The following is a 19,918-nucleotide window of genomic DNA, read 5'->3' as shown; positions in this document are numbered from 1 at the left end:
TATCTCGTTCAACCCATCACCACATAACTGTATAAGCCTTGAAATATCAAAATCTCAACCCCTCCACAAGCACCACAAAAAACTCCACTAATCTTTTCGTTCACCTTAGACTCTAATATAGAGCTCTCATTGTTCGTGTCATTGATTACTCTCTTTTCTTTCCTTTCGTCATCGTCTCTGACTCCGAAGCTCACAAGGGTATCAAATTATTGATATTTTATTTACCATTGTTAAATTAAACACCGCCTCTTTATCAAGGTAGGAAACATTTTTTTTAAAAGCCAAAACCGAGAGAAATCTTTATAACAAACTAAAAATAATATTTTTTTTATATTTACATATTATATAAATATTTTAATAAATAATTTGTACTTACTTTTTCACAATAAGAAATAAACTAAAGTAAATGAGTAATTTAGAAATCTATTACAACCCAATTTATTATTTCTAAAAGAAATAATTATATTTAAAAAAGAACCCAATAAATTTATCAAAAAGAAAATTATTAAAACTAACCATTAAAATAAAATTTCAATTATGAAACAAATTACCAAAACAACTAACCTAACTACCCTTCATATAACATCTAATTAAAATAAACTATATACATAACAATTTATATTTCTTTAAGTATTCTAAATAAAATTACTTCTAAATAATTCTTTTAACCAAGAAAAATCTTTACTCCAATCGTCATACACTTTCATATAATCAAATACAATTTAAAACAGTTTATATCACAAAAGCTACAAACTAATTCTTAAACACAAAATTTTAAAATGTAAAATATAACTAAATACCATCTCAAGTTTAATAATGGTTTACTAATCTTGTATGACTATTTTGCATTATAATGTATTGCCGCCAAGCTGCAAAGGAAAAAAGCCGAAAGAAACATATATTTCTTGCCACCATTGCTATGAAGAACAAACCATTGTGGTGGGAGAAAATGATCTCAAAATTCTCATATCTAAAAAGGAGAGTTTAAGAGCTTCTTACCCAATGAACCAAATGAGCAAAACAATCAAACTAGGATTTCTTCGTTGACTTAGTAGGGACCTTTATGAGAGCCTTCCAAAGTGCGTTGCACCATTACACTTAAATCCTCTACCATAGTTGATCCCCTTTCCTCACCCTTCACTTGGCCTGAATATAAGAAAATTCATACTACAAAGAACTATTGTATGTATTCCCCAATCGATGCAAAGTCATCCTTGAACAACCCACCAACCAGCCCAAGTTCATCTGCAACTCATAAGGACATCCCACCCACTAGCCTAAAGACAGAAATGATCAAATGTGAGCTTGAAGTCGATTATATAAAGCTTAACCTTCTTCATCTAAAAAACCTTCCTCATAATCAATGTACCCAAAAGGAGAAGCTTCTCGGAAAGGGGCTAAACCAAGGAACCCAATGTAGTAATGTTTGTTTTCAATGCATCCCTAAGACCGTCATGAGTTCTCTTGTCTTGTCTTCAAGCTACAATTCACAATTACAAATATTTTCATTGACCCCTTTTTGGATTCAAACCATATGAATAAGCTCGTATGTTGAATTACTTTGATGTCTTCATTTGTTACTTGAGAAGAATTGTTTCTCCACCCATTCAAAAAATGTTGTTGCAGAGCTGCATGGATTTGTTTGTTACTCAGAAGAATCGCTTTGTAATACCCCTTGTTTGATATCGTTGTAGACTTAGTTGTTAAAGTTCTATATGACTCTCTTATAGATGTGTTAGCCCTTATTTGATATTTGAAATGCCATACTTTGATATGTTGAGTAATTGATTATGTCATGTTGTAACAATTTCCTACTTGTAGTGATGATGCTTTAATTGTTAATAGTTAGTTAAAGAAATTACTTTTATGATGATGTCATATGGTGTGTCTTAAAAAATGTTTATTATGTCCTTGTGATGATAAGATATTCATGTTAGAATATGATGTTATTTATATTTAGGATTTACTATTATGCTTATCCCATACTTGCATGTGTATGGTGTGTCTGTTTATTTTACATTTATGTTTGACATGTCTAATACGATTGAGGGAGGGAATCGTAGTCACCAGCTAGTCAAGATCTACACGATGTACCACTCCCTGCCATTTTTTGTTTAGCTTAGATGTATATATGCACATGTACATGCTCATATTTTATACGGGTTTGCAAATACTAGGCATCGACTTCCCTGAATCGCTAGGATGAGTGTGCCCTATCGTAATAACTCAATGGTAAGAATGGTGAGATAATGTTCAGGTCCAATCCCAACAATAGCCTAATTACTTGTCTTGGGAAGGAGGACATGTATCTAACTTTCCACCATTTTTTAACTCGTGAATTTATGTTTGCATGTCTTGTTTAATTTTGAGTTTTGATTGGTTTTGGTAATGTTGTTTTTGCTAGAAATATATAATACTGAGAGGGGAATCAGTACTCTACGAACTTTTGCCCGCAACTAAATATCTTGTTTAAATTTGAGTTTTGGTTAGTTTTGGTAATGTTGTTTTTGCTAAAAATAAATAATGCTGATAGGGGAATCAGTATTCAACAAACTTTTGCCCACAACTTGCATATGAAAGTAAACCAACAATGTTGAACATTAAATATAACCATGCACATGGAGAACTCATAACACCATTATTTGTTAACTAGGGAAATCTTGGCCAAGGGAAAACCCTGGTGGGGATGATACCCATTAGATGATTCACTAAACAATAGGATCCTGTTAAGGATGTTGACCTTATAGGAGTCTATGAAGTACTTATAGTGTCCCGAGTCCCTGTTAGGAGACTAGGCCTTGTTAGAAGCCTCAACCCTAATAGGAGTTGCTTTAACCTTATTAGGAGTTAGTAGAAAAAATACAATGTATGCAAGAAGAGCCCACTACCCTAACATGCAATTATACAATTTAGTTCTTCACATGAATAGATATATGTAGAATACTTTCTGCCTATTGTACTTTGCACTTGCTCTAATCAAACATCAGACGTAGTTCACATATCATCAATCACAAATCTCGCATAGATCATATAGTGTCGCATACTTCTTTTACTTGCACAACACACTTATCTTCACAAGATAGGATCTCTACTTATACCTCACATCTTCATAATTCTTTGCTCAATCAGCCTTCATGTCTTCACATGCTTGGCATTATATAAAATAACTTATGACATAATATCCACATGGTCATCTCATCATGAATTAGTTATTATTTCATACCCAAAATAATTCCTCAAGTCGTACAATCCAATTCTCTATTATGCTTTGTTTTGTTATGTTAAATACTTGTACTAGTATTTCAATCATAACTCACAATGTATTGTCCATACACACTTGCACACTAGTACACATCATAATGAAAATTTCATATAGATTCCCCTAGTTGTCCATAAGCTAACTCTCAACGAGTTGTCTATACACATCACATATGTTCTCTGTGTTGTTGGAAACTGTCTAACACTTAGACAATTTTCTATCTCTAAATGCATAAATGAAATGTTGAATACATGTTGCTATAAATGACAACCATCAATACATCTATCTAACCATATTTCCATCAATCTCCCCCTTTGGCACTGATGGAAATATTTGGGAAATTTGACCAAGTCCCAAAATGATGTCATACATAGTCAAAAATAAATAAAAGTAACTCCACAAAATTGTCTTCAAACCATAACAATTTTATTCATGTTTTGATAGATCATCACATTCCTCATGTCTCCTTTACATTGATACATAGGTGTACTCCCCCTTACATATACAATATACAACTTACAACTATACAAATTTTCTTCTACATAATACTCCCCCTTTGATATCAATGGAAAAGGTGTCAAAAAATAAAACTGGGTGGTTTGCTGTTGATCAACTTGATATCCTAGAAAAGCAATATGCATATACAAGTTTCAATCTTTCCATTTCCTTCTTCCAATTCTCCTTCACTGTATCTAAAATATTGATTAGAGTGCATAGTGCATAAGATGCCACTTCAACTACGCTCAAGTCAGTATAGGTGATTTTGTCATAAGAATTCTTAGTTGCGAGACATTCCTCCAATTGCCTATACAAAATGTTGATCTTTGCCAAAAAAAAATCTCTAAGACTAGATAATCTCTTTGTTGCCTTCTCCTTATCAGATTCCAAGCCTCTGATCCCATAATGTATCTTCTCAACTTTTGCTTTATAGTCCTCAATACTAGTCTCTGGAAACTATAACTTAGCAGTGAGTATTTCAAGTTCACTCATCTTTCCCTTAATTTGGTTCTCAAAATTAGTTAGGTACTTGTATGACAGGGCGTATTGTTTATACAATCTCTTCCCTTCGTCATTGTGCTTTCTCAGTTCCTTGATGCTTCCATCAAGTACTTTCAAATCATTTCTCACATTAGTTCATACTATATCAAATAGTGATGCATCATGCTTTGTTTGTGCTTGTATTGAAGCTACTTTTGCTAGAGTTGTGAAATATTCATCAAAGATCTTTACCAACTCTTTGGCCTTTGATTGTAAGTCTTGATTTTCTATAGTTGTGGTATATTTCTTCTGCATTCTATCCAAGACTTTAGTTAATGTCTTCTCCAAAGACTTTACTGATTTGTTCTTCTCAAATGACTTGCTCAATGAGCTCATCAATCCTTGTTGATTTTAATCATCTGATGGCACTAGTATTGTTGTTGCTTCTACTAGAATGATTGCAAGAGTAAGTTCCTTTTGTTTTGCCTTATTCTTCTCTTCCTCAACTCTCTTCTTCTCTTGTTCCAATATTTCTACTTCTTTCCTTGCATCTTATTCACCTTTCTTCCTTTCTTCTTTAATTCTCTTTTCTTCTTCCTTTTTCTTTTCCTTTTCTGCTTCTACTTTCCTTTTCTTTTCTTCTTGTATCCTCTTTTCCTCTGCTAACCTTTTTGTTTCGTTCTTCTTCTCTTATGCTCTTCTTCTTCTCCTCTTCTTCTTTCTTCTTCTTCTCCTCTTCTCCATCATCATTTGAACTAGAGTAAGTTGTAATATTGCCAACAATAGTTTGACCATAAGTTGCAAATGAGTTTTCTTTTGCATCTACAGTTATGTGCGTACTATCCACTTGCATGGATTCAGTTCCCATAACAATATGCGGTGATGAAAGTGTTTGCTATGTCTCCTCTACTTTTTCCTTTTCACAGGAAGGTGTACTTGCTTGTCCATAAACTAGGTTGTCAGGCTTTGACTGCGCACTCGCCTTTGGCACTTTGGTCATGTACTTTACAATTGCTTCCTCTATTTATTTCCTTACATCCTCATATTAACTCCCATCAGAAGAAATTATCTTCTTTTGTTCCTCAACAAGGGTTCAATACCCTTCAAAAATCTGTTTGAGTTCTCCTTAGAGTCAACCTCACATAGTTTATTAATCATAGATATCCTCATATTCAAATCTTCTTCCAATACTCTTTTTTTCCTATTTAGAAGCCTATTATATAGATCTTCTAGTATCTGATTCTAAATGTTATTAAACTTCATATACCTTAAAATCATATTTCTTACACATGCATTCTCTGATTGCCTTCTATCCATATTGTTGTACAAGCTATAATAATTATTCAACTATACAAAATTGTCATCATTAATAATTTCCATGTTCATGTTTTCTACCTTTGGTTTGCATGCTCTCTTGGACAGCTGCAATTTTTCCTTCCTATGCATCTTGCACTACTAACCTATCTCCAACTTCATCCTCAGAACTCTCTAAATCACTTACTTGCATCATTTTTCTCCTCTTTCCTAGTCCATTGGTGGTCTGCTTGACTCTTTTCTTTGGTGAAGGTGTATGTTCTCGCTTCACCTTGACCAATCTCTGAGATTTTCTCCGTGTAGTAGGTACTTCCACCTACTTTATTGACTGCTCACTCCTTGTCTTAACAGGTTGCACTTGTGCAACTATTGCATAAGCTGCAATGGGGGCCTATGTACATGGTTGTGCTACTATCACACCTTCTAAAGGTCCTCCAACAACAATAGGAATTTTTGTAACTACTTTCGTCTTTCCACTTGCTCTCATCTCCATCGCAATGCATTTCACCTCATTAAGCTCTTCTCTTGTCATTCCTGATTCCTTAAGGATGGAATCAATGACTTTCTCTACTTTCTTCTTGGTCTCTTTGCTATGTAGTTCAGAATGAATTATTATCATTTTCTCCTTATAAGTTCCCCATCTAGGGCACTCTGTGTCTGTCTCTAATTGGAGTATGATCTACACATACCCTTCTATGAGCTTTGTGCTCATATCATATCCCAGGGGCTCAATAAACTTAACCCTTGGTACCACAACTTTCATACAAGTGTTATCAATTTCCACCATGAAGCGTAATTAATCCTTGTATTTCTCCACCATGAAGGGAGGTATTATATACCTCTATTTCATCTCTGTCTGAAAACTCCTCATCATCCTGTCTATGTCATCATCTTTGACACCTACTAACTTTGATTTGTAGCATTGAGTCACCATCTTCATTATGCGCTCACTGCTATCCCAATTTGTCATTCCACGAAACTTCTTTGTAGCATAAAAGAATAAATGAGTTAGTAGGGGCTCAAATCTAAAAAATGCACTCTTTGTTTTCTTCAACTTTTTAATGTTATCCAACAATTGCAATCTGATAATCTTGCACAGATTAACTTTTCTTCCTTGCATTGTCATTACACAAACCACATGTAAAAATCTGGTTAGTAATGGGTTAACCCTTGATCCATGGTTGAAGTTGTATCTTAATATCTTGCTTAGTAGCTTTACTCCTTTGTCTTGAATGGAATCTACCTTCATGTTTCTTCCATCAAACCTAGTGTTCAGGTTCATCTCAACCATCTTCGTGACATTCTTCTCATAAATAGGATTATGACCTTTGTTACTCGATGTTGTGACCTTATGAATTAGGTCATTTTCAAAAACAATCTGTGCATCACCTAACCACAACATATCATTGTGTACCATACTTAGAATAAATTGGGCCCAGTCGTGATTGTTGAATTCTGCATAGAACATATACTTCACTAGATTTAATCCATCTAGGTGTGCATACTCAAACTTCAAGGACAAGTTGTTATTACACATTTCTCCTAAATCTTGATGAATATCATTATCACCAATACTTTCTATCTTGCAGTGGATATAACTTCCGATATCGTCAACATGTAACACATTTTTCAGGACTTGTGAAAATGCACCCATTGGGTCATCCAATAGCGACACAAATAGATGCTTCTTGAAAACATACCATGGTCTATCACTCACATCATACATGTTTTGACTAGCCATTGAATTGCATCTACAAATACTGAATAACTAGATTCAAACTTTGTAAAATACATTAAAATAGCTCTTCAATTTTCTCAAGACACTTCACATGAACAAATGGTACATACAATCTTGTTTGTGGTCCTTAAATCATTTCAAATCGCACTGTGCATTAAATGCCTATCTACCATAGGTTCAAGTATTGTCTCTATGTACCAGTAAGCTTAATTTCTCAACTCCTGCTCACAACAATCATATCAAGACTTGCACACTTGACCTTCTCTCTATGTCCTTAACCTCTTGTTAATTGTGCAACTTCCAACTCTCTCTCCAACATCAACTCTTGGCCAACTGATGTACTGTCTCTATTGAAACTGCTTAATTTAAGTAGGATGAGTCGCAAACAATCTATGACTTCAATGTCTTATCAAGTGCATCTTCTGGATCTTTAGCTATCACAAATGCTTCTTTGAATTCATCAACATGTTCCTTAATTGCTTCCTTCTAACTATTGTCACTGCCATTATCATTCCTTCTATCATTTCTGCTATTGTTCCTTTTATTATTAGGATTCCTATTAAAGTTCCTTTTGTCCATTGTACAATGTCTCAATGTGTGTTCAAAGTTATTACATAACTGACATACATGTGCATTTCTTTTCTGGTTAGTTCCATTATGATTCTCAGGTGCTCTGCAATTCCTTGCAACGCGTCCAGGTTTGTTACACTTGTAACACATGAATTGGTTCTTCTCTCAATTAGATTTCTCTCCATCATTGGATCTGTTCTCTGATCTTCCTCTTTCATTACCTGCACGGTTAGTATTCCTAAACATTCTACTATTTGCATCATTACCATCAAACTTAGGTTTCTTACATTCTATTGTTTTATGTTCATAACCATGACAATTATAACATTTTATATTAGTAATGAATTTAAAAGACTTACCTATGCAATCTCTTTTCATGTGTCCAACTTCATTACATATGAAGCATCTACCTCTAAACTAACGTCTTACTTCCTTGGGTGGTTTGTCTTGCTTAGGTTTATCAACTTGCTTTGTTTTCTTAGGTTCATCATGTTTTGCTGACAAAACAACTAATTCTACTTCCTTTGATATTTCAATAGATGTGCTTGATTCTACCTTACTCAAATCAGATTCCTTAGGGGATTCAATAACTGGATCTTGTTGATCTCATATTGGTTCTGACAATTGAGTGTCAACACACTTAAGACATTTACTTAGTTCATGCAGAACTATTAATACATGTCAAGTTCAACATGTAAATATTAGCCCATGCCAAGTTGCATTGAGTGTCGAGTCACTAATGTGCCGAGTCACTCAAGTGCCGAGCAGATAGACCATGCCGAGTATAGACACCTAAATCTGATTATACAAATAGGTAATCATATTTAGTCATCTCCTAAAGAATTATTGATTAAATATTTGTTATTTAATTAATTAATCGTCATCCCCTAGTTAATTAATTAACTATAGCCCAATTGATAAAATCAAATGATAACCCAAAATCAATTTACCAATTAAATCCCTATTCCTATATTAAATTAAATAAATTTTCAAATCTATTTAATTTAATCCCACATCCCTTATTTATTAAATAAATCATTTAATAAATCATTTGAAGCCCATAAAACATCCCTAAACCTACCTTTACCCCTAATCCAACCCATTCACCTATATTAACCTCACTTAGCCACCTAACTAACCCATCCCATCAAAGTTAAGCCACTTTCCTCCTAACCTCCTTCCTAATCTAAGTCTAATCCCCCTCCTAAAACATGTGCACAACTTTAAGCAAGGGTTAAGACTTGCTAACCCAAGCCAAAGTCAACAATCTCATCCTCACCCTCACCTTCAAGAATTTATGGCTCTTACAAAGCATTACGAAGCCCTTATCTCTTGAGCCTCCTTTGTTGACTATTCATCGTGCCCTTCCTACATCCAATCACCTTGTGACATGTGTCACCTCCTAATTGGCTCCAAACTAGCACAATCCATGGGCTTCCTTTTAGGACATCCTAGCCCTCCATAAGCTTTTCTCAATCCTTGCATCTTAGTTATTCATCCCTCTACCCCTTAGCCTATAAATGAAACCCTCTCCCTTCACAAATAAAATCAACCACCTTCACGCAAACTTATAATACTATTTTGAGAGCCTAAAAACTACCAAAATATCATCATAATGTTGAAATCCATCCATACATCTGTTGTTGAAACCCTCGTCCATACACACATTTTGTAAAACCCCCCATCCTTTGGAAGCTTGAGCACAACGTGAGCATACATCCCCATCCATTAGGGACATAGCTTCGTCATTGTAGGAAACACTTGAGGAGCTTACCATTTTTGGTCTACTTTCCTCCATGGTGTCTTCTTTGGTACTATCATAAGTGTTTACTCATTTGGTTATTGAAAATGCTTTTGTTAGTATTAGTATTCCTTTTACACTAACTAAATTAGGTGATACACCAAGCATCAGTAACTACATATGTTAAGTAACACAGATTTGACATATTTGTTTGTTATGGCATAAACAACTATGTAAACCATTTTTTAGCTGATCTAAGGATAGATTTCAATTCTTTAGAGATAAGGACGAATCTACATGCAGATTTCCTATGCAATTACATGCAACCAATCAGAAAATAGGAAGGATTAAGCAGCAAAATGGATGAATCTCAACTGTAGATTCATACCTAACCCTAAGCCACCTCAGTCTTCTTAAGGAGGACAAAGCCCTAAATTTTCAAGAGAGTTGAGAGCATTGTGAAGGGGTGAATGATTAAATTGGAGGAGTGAACAAGACAGTTTGCAAAACATTCAAGGTGACTTAGCAGTAAGAGTGAATTGTAGAATCAGTTAAGTGAAGAACAAAAGATAGAGGATACAACATTGATACATCATATTATGAAGGATTAATCAGAGACTGAATAGAGGTGTTTTGTTATCAGGCAAGCAAGTGCCAACCACAAGATCTATGCTGAGACATTTTGATAGGTGATTTCAATTAAATCTCATAGGCAGAGTAGTCCTAACAGGCTTTACCAAATCCTTTAACAGGGTGGCATTCCAAGTGAGTGACCTGAAGTCCTTTAACTAGGCACACTTCTAATAGAGTGTTGAAATCCTTTAACAAGGTGGGACTTAATAGTCTTTGTAAGCCTTTAATAGGGCAAATCATGTTTCATGGTCAAAACATTGTAACCTTAATTAGCTACACTTTATTGCTATAGTAGTGAAGATTTGTGGATGTCATCCCTGCCCCAATTTTACCTTCTCATTAGAGGGTTTCTGGGTGATCGTATCTAGTGTCAAGAGTGTGTGTTTGATTACTTATATGTTTTAGATGCCTTTACTTTACATGTTATTTTAGTATGTTAATGCATGTGATATATGGATGGTGAAAGTTTTATGGGTCTAAGTTTAAACTCCTGATTCACACCTCCCTGCCCACCACCCCCCACACCCCCCCCCCCCCCCCCCCCTCGCCCTAGAAGTTTATCTTTCTCACTTGTAATTCCAACAATTGGTATCAGAGCCAAGTTCTCAGAAGGAGAAGCTTTGCAGCTTAGAGGAAAGATCTTAAAATGGAAGTCTACAAATTGGGAAAGACCATTGAGAATTAGGAGATTGAGATATATCTTATACTACATCAACTGAATGAAGCCAAAGATGCTTTAAAGAGCTCCTTGAAGAGAAGGAAAGAAATTGCGATTGCAAAAAATGACACGCAATACAAAGAGATCGACACCACAAAGCTATTTGCAGATGGTAACTCTAGTGAATTTGATGCAGTAGTTGCAAATCTAATGGAGAAGAACAGAATCCAAGCTAAAGAAATCAAAAATCTCAATTTGGATTAAGAATCACAAGCTATACTACTATGCGAGGTGATTGAACAAAATAAGAAAGCCATGGAAGACAAAGCCATGATTGAAGAAGACAAAAGAATTCTGGGAAACAAACTAGAAGAGAATTCAACCGAGTTAACTAGGATCTCAAACATGCAATTGGATAACTTGAGCCAAATGATGAATACTCATCATGAGTTAAATGTCAAGGACATTGAGATAACTACATTGAAGTTGCAGAATAAACAACTACAAAATGACCTAAAAAGACAAAAGGAATTTGCTAAAAGTTTCAACAAGTCAAATGAAGCCATCAAATACTTTGAGCAATTACTGAGATCCCCTAGATCCAACAGAGATACATCAGGATTGGGCTATACAAGTATTGAAGAAGGAGAATCATCCAAAGTTGCTGAAGAAAGGAACAACAGAGGTAAGAATTCCAAACCTACTTGTCATAATTGTGGAAAGAAAGGACATACTGCTAATGTGTGTAGGACCAACAATACAAATTAGAATGTCAAGCCTAAGAACATGACTCATTGTCATAAGTGCAATAAACAAGGTCATCAGGCACATAAATGTAGAACTAGAACCATGCATGAACAAAAATTTGAAGGATATTGTTATGACTGTCAGAAGTATGGACATAGAGCCTCTGAATGCAGATCCAAGTCCATGTGGTCATCAAACAAGTCAGCGAAGGTAAGAAGCTATGGAAACTCTTATGATTGGGATTAGAATACAAGATATAACTGCCACTATTGTCAAGAATATGGACATGTACCTAAAAATTGTATTAGGACTCACCTTTAGTGGTAACTACGAAAGGTGGTTGAGTCAAAGCACATGCTTTAGTTGTTTGAAGACTGGTCATATTAGTAAGCATTGTCAAACTAGGTCAAAGGTTCCAAGTTGTGAATTTAATAAAGGAAAAGGCAAGGCAGATTTTGAACACATCAGGAATGAGATGAATAAGATATGGAAGAAGAAAGATGGTTGCAATACATCAAATGGAGAAGGGATCACTTCACCCAGTGGGTCAAATGATCACACCTCATCAAACTAAGTAATCAAGAGGTATGTGGGACTGATATTCAAAATATTATATCATACGTTAGTTCCAAAATAAGTTAGTACTGAAAGGACTACATTAGCATGAATGAAGATGCAAGATGTTATTAAAAATTCAAGATTAAACTTTTAAGTTTTCATGTTGTTGTCGAGCATGAAAAGATTGTAATGGACGACGAGTGGAATACTAGTTAGTGCCGAGTTGCCAGGTTAGCTAGTTGATGCCGAGTCTATAGAAACTATTGAGTGATGGTAATATCAATGGATGCAAAATGAATCTAAAATCATGTTGATGTCGAGTTTATAGCTATACAAGCACTAAGCATTAATTGCAAGGGTTTTTGAAGGGTATATGGTCATTTTTCACTCATTTTTCATCATTTCAAATTCAAGCAAGAGCAAAAGAGTGGAAGGTGACTCAAAAAGTTGTTCGATGCACTTGCAAAGAATTCAGTGATGATTTCACTCCAGTTCTACAAGATTTTAAAGGTATTTATTCACAAGCCGAGCTACATAGTTTGCATTTATAAAACCCTAGTTTGTCACAATGGCATCTAGCTCAAGAAATGTAGAAGGGAAAGAGGTCTTGAATGTCCAGTTAGTTAGTAATGAGGTGAAACAATTAGATTTCAAAGCAATTCCAGATGTTGCTTACAAACAAGATCCTTCAAGTGTGTTGTCCATGATTCCCCCAAAAGTTATTATGGTTCAAGATGTTAGAAAATGTTACAACTGCAAGGTAGGAGGAATATATGACATGGAGATAAGAGAAGCCTATGACAAATTATGTGAAAATGGTGTCTTGAAAGAAGAATTCAAAATTGTTGAGAGGAAGGGTTTGACGCGTGCCCTAGAATTTCCTATTGTATTCAAAACAAAATGGATAAGAATAGTATTGAGTCGAATTCATGATGGATCCTTATGGTTGGAAGGAGGACCAATAAAGATATCAAAGAGAACAATCCATAGGGTGACTGGTTCCCAACCCTAGATAGGCCAAAGAACTCTGTGAAGTGATTCCAAAGAGGTAATAGAGAAGAATCTAGGAGCAAAGTGGAACAAACGAGGATTGACAATTGACATCATCACAGATCCATTGATAAACTTTGTAGTAAGGGTTATTTCTCATAAGTTTTATCAATCCAACAAATTAAATAGTGTACCGTGTATTGCAGTAGATGTTGGATACAAAATTGTGTAGAAAGATCATACCTATGATCTAGCTGAGCTTCAATTGCAACAAATAATGGAAAACCTTAGAGCAGTAAGAAAGACCATGAGTGGACAGTGCAAATTTGGATCAATTCTAATTTGCATATTTTTCTATGTACATAATACATTCCCATCTTTTGGCAAAATAGGATGCAAGGCAAACATGACATTTGCTGCTAAGATAAATGAGTACATTGAGAAAATGGGAGAGAAATTTGAAACTATCATGACAAGTTATTTTGAAGACTTTAAGAAGTCTATGAAGCAAAGGATGAGGATACTTGTTTCTTTGGTTGAAATGATATATGTTTTCTTGTAGATGTTGACTACATATATGTACAGGTTGCTACACCCAGGGTAAGATGGCTAAGACCCTTAAGTTACGAGATTAATGTTGATGAAGCCTCAGTAGCCATTATTGCACTACTAGCTGAGGAAGTTGATAAAATAGAAAAAACCTTTGGAAATTATGATGTAGTGAAGTCAAAGGTGGAAATGGAATTGAAGATAGCCTCTACACTGAAGAAGAAGGACAAATTATTGAAGAACTCAAGGCTAAATTTGGTGAAGGTGCTGAAGAAGAAGAAGATGAAGGAGATGAAGAGGATGAAGAGGAAGAACAAGAACAAACCAAAGAACCTCTTGCATTGACCCAAGGCATGGGTGAGGACAAAGAAGAAGAGGAAATAGAGGGTTTCAAGGAAGAAGAAGTTGAGGAAGCACCAACACATGCCGAGCCAAAGAAGAGAAAGGTCAAGGTACAGCTTGTGGTCAAAGAAAAGAAATTTGCTAAATGAAGCCTAGCAAAGCCAACAAAACCTGCCACCAGAGCCAACATAAGAGCTACCATACAAAAGGCCAAGGAGAAAACCTAAGCAGACAGAACAAGGAAGTCAAGTGGAAAAGAAACAGAGAAGGAAGTATATTGCTCAACCCAACTTTGATGAAAAGAGAACTAAATCAAAAGATACAAGCCAATTCAAAGTGGTAAGTCATACACCACTGTTTGACCTTGAAAATTTGTGTGAAAATGTCAGAAATAATGCAGATTTATCTAGTTTAAAGAATATTGATTTTGAAAAACTTGGAAGACAGGAGAAGAATCTAGTAGAAGAGGCAGTGTATGCAATGATGTTAAAATTCAAGAACACTCCACTTGAATTTGATAACACTATACCAAAGGGCCTATATGATATTGTTGAGAAAAAATGGCATTATTATTTAAATTTGGAAAAGCAAATAAGGGAAACTACTTTGGCCCAAGTAATGCTAGAATTAACAAAAGGGTAGATTGCCAAGGCAAACAGGAAATGTGGAGGAAGGTTTGCACCAAAGTATAGAGCCTTCAACATTCTCCAAAATGACATTGAAGATGTTGTTAAGAAATCCACTCAAATGTGGAAATTAATCTATGGATTAACTATAGTGAAGCAAGGAAAGAAGGACCCCATTGAGGGTAAAAATGATGATAAAGAAGATGATAACAAAGAGGATAGCGAGGAAGAAGGAAATACAGTTGAGGAGGAGACTGAGAAGATGGATACTGACACAGCAACAACATGAGGAATAGAGTATGCAAGACACACAAATGTCGAGTATCGGTCCTCCTCATGACACAAGTATACCTGCAAAAACTATCATTGTTAAGGATGTCTATGATGCACCAGCTCAGAACATCAACCCATTGATTTCAGAAGATTTGAAGAAAATTCTAGATCAATCTATATTGCAAGCACAATTATGTATGAATCTTATTTTGATCAATGTAGAAGAACTTCGGAAGGCAGTAACTAAGGTTACAAGGGATAAGGTGAATACACAAGAACCACCTTCTGCCATCCCATCAGTTACTAGTGATCAAATATTGATTCAAATAATTGTAGACACATCAAATAAGGTTGATACACGTGTCAAAGAGGACATAGTTGAGCAGAGGCAGACTGCCACAAAAGAAAAAGAGACAATAATAGAGTAAACATGATAGATAGATACATCTGTACTTGAAGCACATACACAAGGTGCAAGTTATGTCATTGTCATAGATTAGGGTAGGTTTGAAGAAGGTGAACAAACACAAAAGGTAAAGGAACAAGAGGCCATCCAAGCATTGGTAACTTTACCAACATCTAGCTCTTCACCTACAAAACTTCTTCAGAAGTCGAGCATGAAAGCTATATCCCTTCAAATCTCAGTGTCAGGATCAAGCTCTTCTAAGGTTGAAAAGGTAATTCATCATGGTTATATCACTTTAGATGAAGAGATAATAATTCCAAAATTTGATTATGACATAATGACAATAGATCAAATAAGCATTCTACAACAAGCCTTAGAGAAAAAGAAACACCAATAAATGATTAGGAAAGAGTACAGGCAAAATCAAGAACTATAAGAAATTAAAGACATCTTTTTAGATGTATTCAGCTTGCCACCTCTTGAAGAAACCAAGCCACTATTGGAACAATTGTCAGATATTGTGGAGAACGTTAATAATGAAGACCTGGATAAAAATGCTAAACTTTTAGAATGGTTTGAAAGAAAGTTTCAAGGAAAACTAAATGAAAAGATATTTGGTGATACAACATTAACACAAGTTCATTGGCAACCAAGGTTGAGGATGTGAAGAAGATACTTGAGAATATCTTCTCATTGTACACCAAATTATGTGATCCCACACTCTCCACTCAAGACACTAGACATAAAATTTTGAGCCTGGAGAGGAATCTAAACATATTAGGTACACAACTACCTAGGAACCCAGCTCTGAGTGAGAAGCATTTCCATACATTGCTTCAATCATAGAGTCAATTAGCTATGTTAATAGAAGAAGAGGCTAACATAAGAGCCAAATTGACATATATTTAGGCCTCTCTCACCCAACACATGGAAATTCTCCATAAAAAATTAGGCTATGTAGAAACTTTGTTAAAGAAAGATACTAATCTTTCTACACTAGATGGCCTAGTACACCTTGTAGCCAAGCTTGCTATCCAAGTCAAATCACTAGATGTTGCATGTGGCAATTGGAATGCAACTCTTAGAATAATAATGGAAGTCCATAAATCTGTTTTGGACAAATACACTATAAGTGTTTATCCCCTTTGACATAAGTATCAAAAAGGGGGAGTAAGTATGCAAAGAGTAAATATGCAAGAAGAAAGGGGGAGAATAATGAAAGGGAGAGATGAATAAAGGAAAAGGGGAATTATCAATTTTGATCCCAGTGATATACTTTTTTTTTTGAGAAATACAATGCAAAGATAGAAATAGAGCAGAGTAGATATCAACTAAGACAAAGCATAAAGAGTATAAGTGCATTGAAGTCAAAGAATATCAGTCAACATAGACAAATCTACTTAGAATGGAGAACAGATTTTGGATACAGTACAGACACATTAACTCAGGGGGAGTTATAAATTTTAAGGTACATAGGTTATTGCAAAATTTTGAAAATTTTGATGTTCTATATATAAGCCAAGTCATGGATAGGTTATTCTCGAGAAGATTAGATTGATTATGTATATTCAAGTGTTTTTGACACTCATGTCAAATGGGGAGATTGTTAATCTCATATTGGTTTTGACAATTGAGTGTCAACACACTTAAGATATTTACTTAGTTCATACTAAACTAGTAATACATGTCGAGTACAACATGTAAATATTTTACCATGCCGAGTTGCATTGAGTGCCGAGTCACTCAAGTGCTAAGTAGATAGACCATGCCGAGTGATTTAAGTGCCAAGTGAACAGAAGATGTCAAGCAGTTTAGGTGCTGAGTTAGAAGCAGAATTACAATGTATGGCAAGCATTAGTAACTACATATATCGAGTAATACAGATTGGACATATTTGTTTATTATGACACAAACAACTATGTAAACCATTTTTTAGCTGACCTAATTATAGATTTCTATTCTTTAGAGATAAGGATGAATCTACATGCAGATTCCCTATGTAATTAGATGCAACCAATCAGAAAATGGGAAGGATTAATCAACAAAATGGATGAATCTTAGTCTTAGATTCATACCTAACCCTAAGCCACCTCAGTCTTCTTAAGGAGGATGAAGCCCTAACTTTTCAAGAGAGTTGAAAGCATTGTGAAGGGGTGAATGATCGAATTGGAGGAGTGAACAAGACAATTTGTAGAACATTCAAGGTGACTTAGCAGTAAAAGTGAATTGCAGAATCAGTTAAGTGAAGAACAAAAGATAGAGGATACAACATTGATACACAAAATTTTAAAGGATTAATCAGAGACTGAATAAATGTGATTTTTTATCAGGCAAGAAAGTGCCAACCGCAAGATCTATGCTGAGACATTTTGACAGGTGATTTCAGTTAAATCTCCTAGGTAGAGTAGTCCTAACAGGCTTTACCAAATCCTTTAATAGGGTGGCATTCCAAGTGAGTGACCTGAAGTCCTTTAACCAAGCACACTTCTATCAGGGTATTGAAATCCTCTAACAAGGTGGGACTTAACAATCTTTGTAAGCCTTTAATAGGGTAGATCATGTTTCATGGTCAAAACATTGTAACCTTAATTAGCAACACTTTATTGCTACAGTAGTGAAGATTTGTGGGTATCATCCCCACCCCAATTTTACCTTCTCGTTGGAGGGTTTCTAGGTAATCATATCTGGTGTCAAGAGTGTGTGTTTGATTACTTATATGTTTTAGATGCCTTTACTTTACATGTTATTTCAATATATTAATGCATGTGATATATGGATGGTGAAAGTTTTATGGGTCCAAGTTTAAACTCCTAATTCAACACCCTCCCCCAGAAGTTTATCTTTCTCACTTGTAATTCTGATATACTTCTTGGCTAATTTCTCTTCAATTAGATATCCAAGTCTTGTCTTGTCATAAGAAGGTCTCTGGTGAAATATATGTTGATCTATCTTCTCATTACTAGAAAAAGTTTCTCTAACTATTGCTTAGCTTGTGTCAATTATCCTTTCACAATGATATTGTACTTTTCTAATCTTGCATGCTCAATCTTGATAGTATCTAGTTTAGATGTAACTTGGATTAACTAGGATCTAAGGTCTGCATTCTCAGTTTTTAGTTCAGGTTCATTCTTACCACCATTTTTCTTAAGACTCAACTGAAGTTCAACGATTTTCAATTCATGTTTCAAAATCTCATTTTCTTTCTGAACATTTCCTACCTTATCATTGTCACTAGTCCGCATAATTGATTCCTTGCCAAATTCTAGATCATCAATCTTGTCTTTTAACTTGCCAATTAAAACTTTCGCATCTTCATACTTATCTTTCAGGTTATCTCTTTCTTCAGTAAGAAGGTCAATTTTCTCAAGAGCTTCTTCAAGATTTTTCTTCAACTATTCCATATCTTTAGGGATCTTACTCAAGCTGTTAAACTTGTTCTTAGTGGATTGTGCTTTGATACCAATTGTTAGAAATAGATAATACTAGGGGTGGGGGCGTGAATTAGTATTCTACAAATTTTTGCCCACAATTGAATATTGTTAATTACTTTATAACTTGCATATGAAAGTAAACCAATAATGTTGAATAATAAATATAATTAGTCGCATAGAGAACTCATAACACCATTATTTGTTAACTAGGGAAACCCTGGCCAAGGGAAAACCATGGTGGGGATGATACCCACTAGATGATTCACTAAACAATAGGACCATGTTAAGGATATTGACCCTGTTAGGAGTCTATGAAGTACATATAGTGTCTTGAGTCCCTATTAGGAGACTAGGACTTGTTAGAAGCCTCAACCCTATTAGGAGTTGCTTTAGCCTTGTTAGGAGTTGGTAGAACAAATAAAATGTATGCAAGAAGAGCCCACTACCCCAACATGCAATTATACAATTCAATTCTTCACAGGAATAGATATACATACAATATTTTATGTCTGTTGCACTTCGCACTTGCTTTGATCAAACATTAGATGTAGTTTGCATATCATCAATCACAAATCTCGCATAGATCATATAGTTTCACACACTTCTTTTACTAGCACAACACACTCATCTTTGCAAGATAAGATCTTTACTTATACCTCACATCTTCATAATTATTTGCTTAGTCGGCCTTCATGTCTTCACACGCTTGACATAATATAAAATAACTTATGCAATAATATCCACATAGTCGGCTCATTATGACTTAGTAATTATTTTGTACCAAAAATAATTCTTCAAGTCGTACAATCCAATTCTCTGCTATGCTATGTTATGTTCTATTAAATACTCATACTGGTATTTTGATCATAACTCATGATGCATTGTCCGTACACACCTGCACACTAGTACACATCATCATGACAATGTCATAGAGCTTCTCTTAACGGTGCATAAGCTAACTCTCAACGAGTCATCCATACACATCACATCTGTTCTCTATGCTACTGCAAACTGTCTAACACTTAGACAATTTTCTATCTCTAAATGCATAAATGAAATGTTGAATACATGTTGCCACAAACGATAACCATCAATACATCTATCT

The sequence above is a fragment of the Cupressus sempervirens genome, chromosome 9, assembly GCF_028749045.1.
Source record: "Cupressus sempervirens isolate cs-2001-9-10 chromosome 9, ASM2874904v1, whole genome shotgun sequence".
Lineage (NCBI taxonomy): Eukaryota > Viridiplantae > Streptophyta > Pinopsida > Cupressales > Cupressaceae > Cupressus > Cupressus sempervirens.
Note: the sequence above shows the minus strand (reverse complement) of the source record.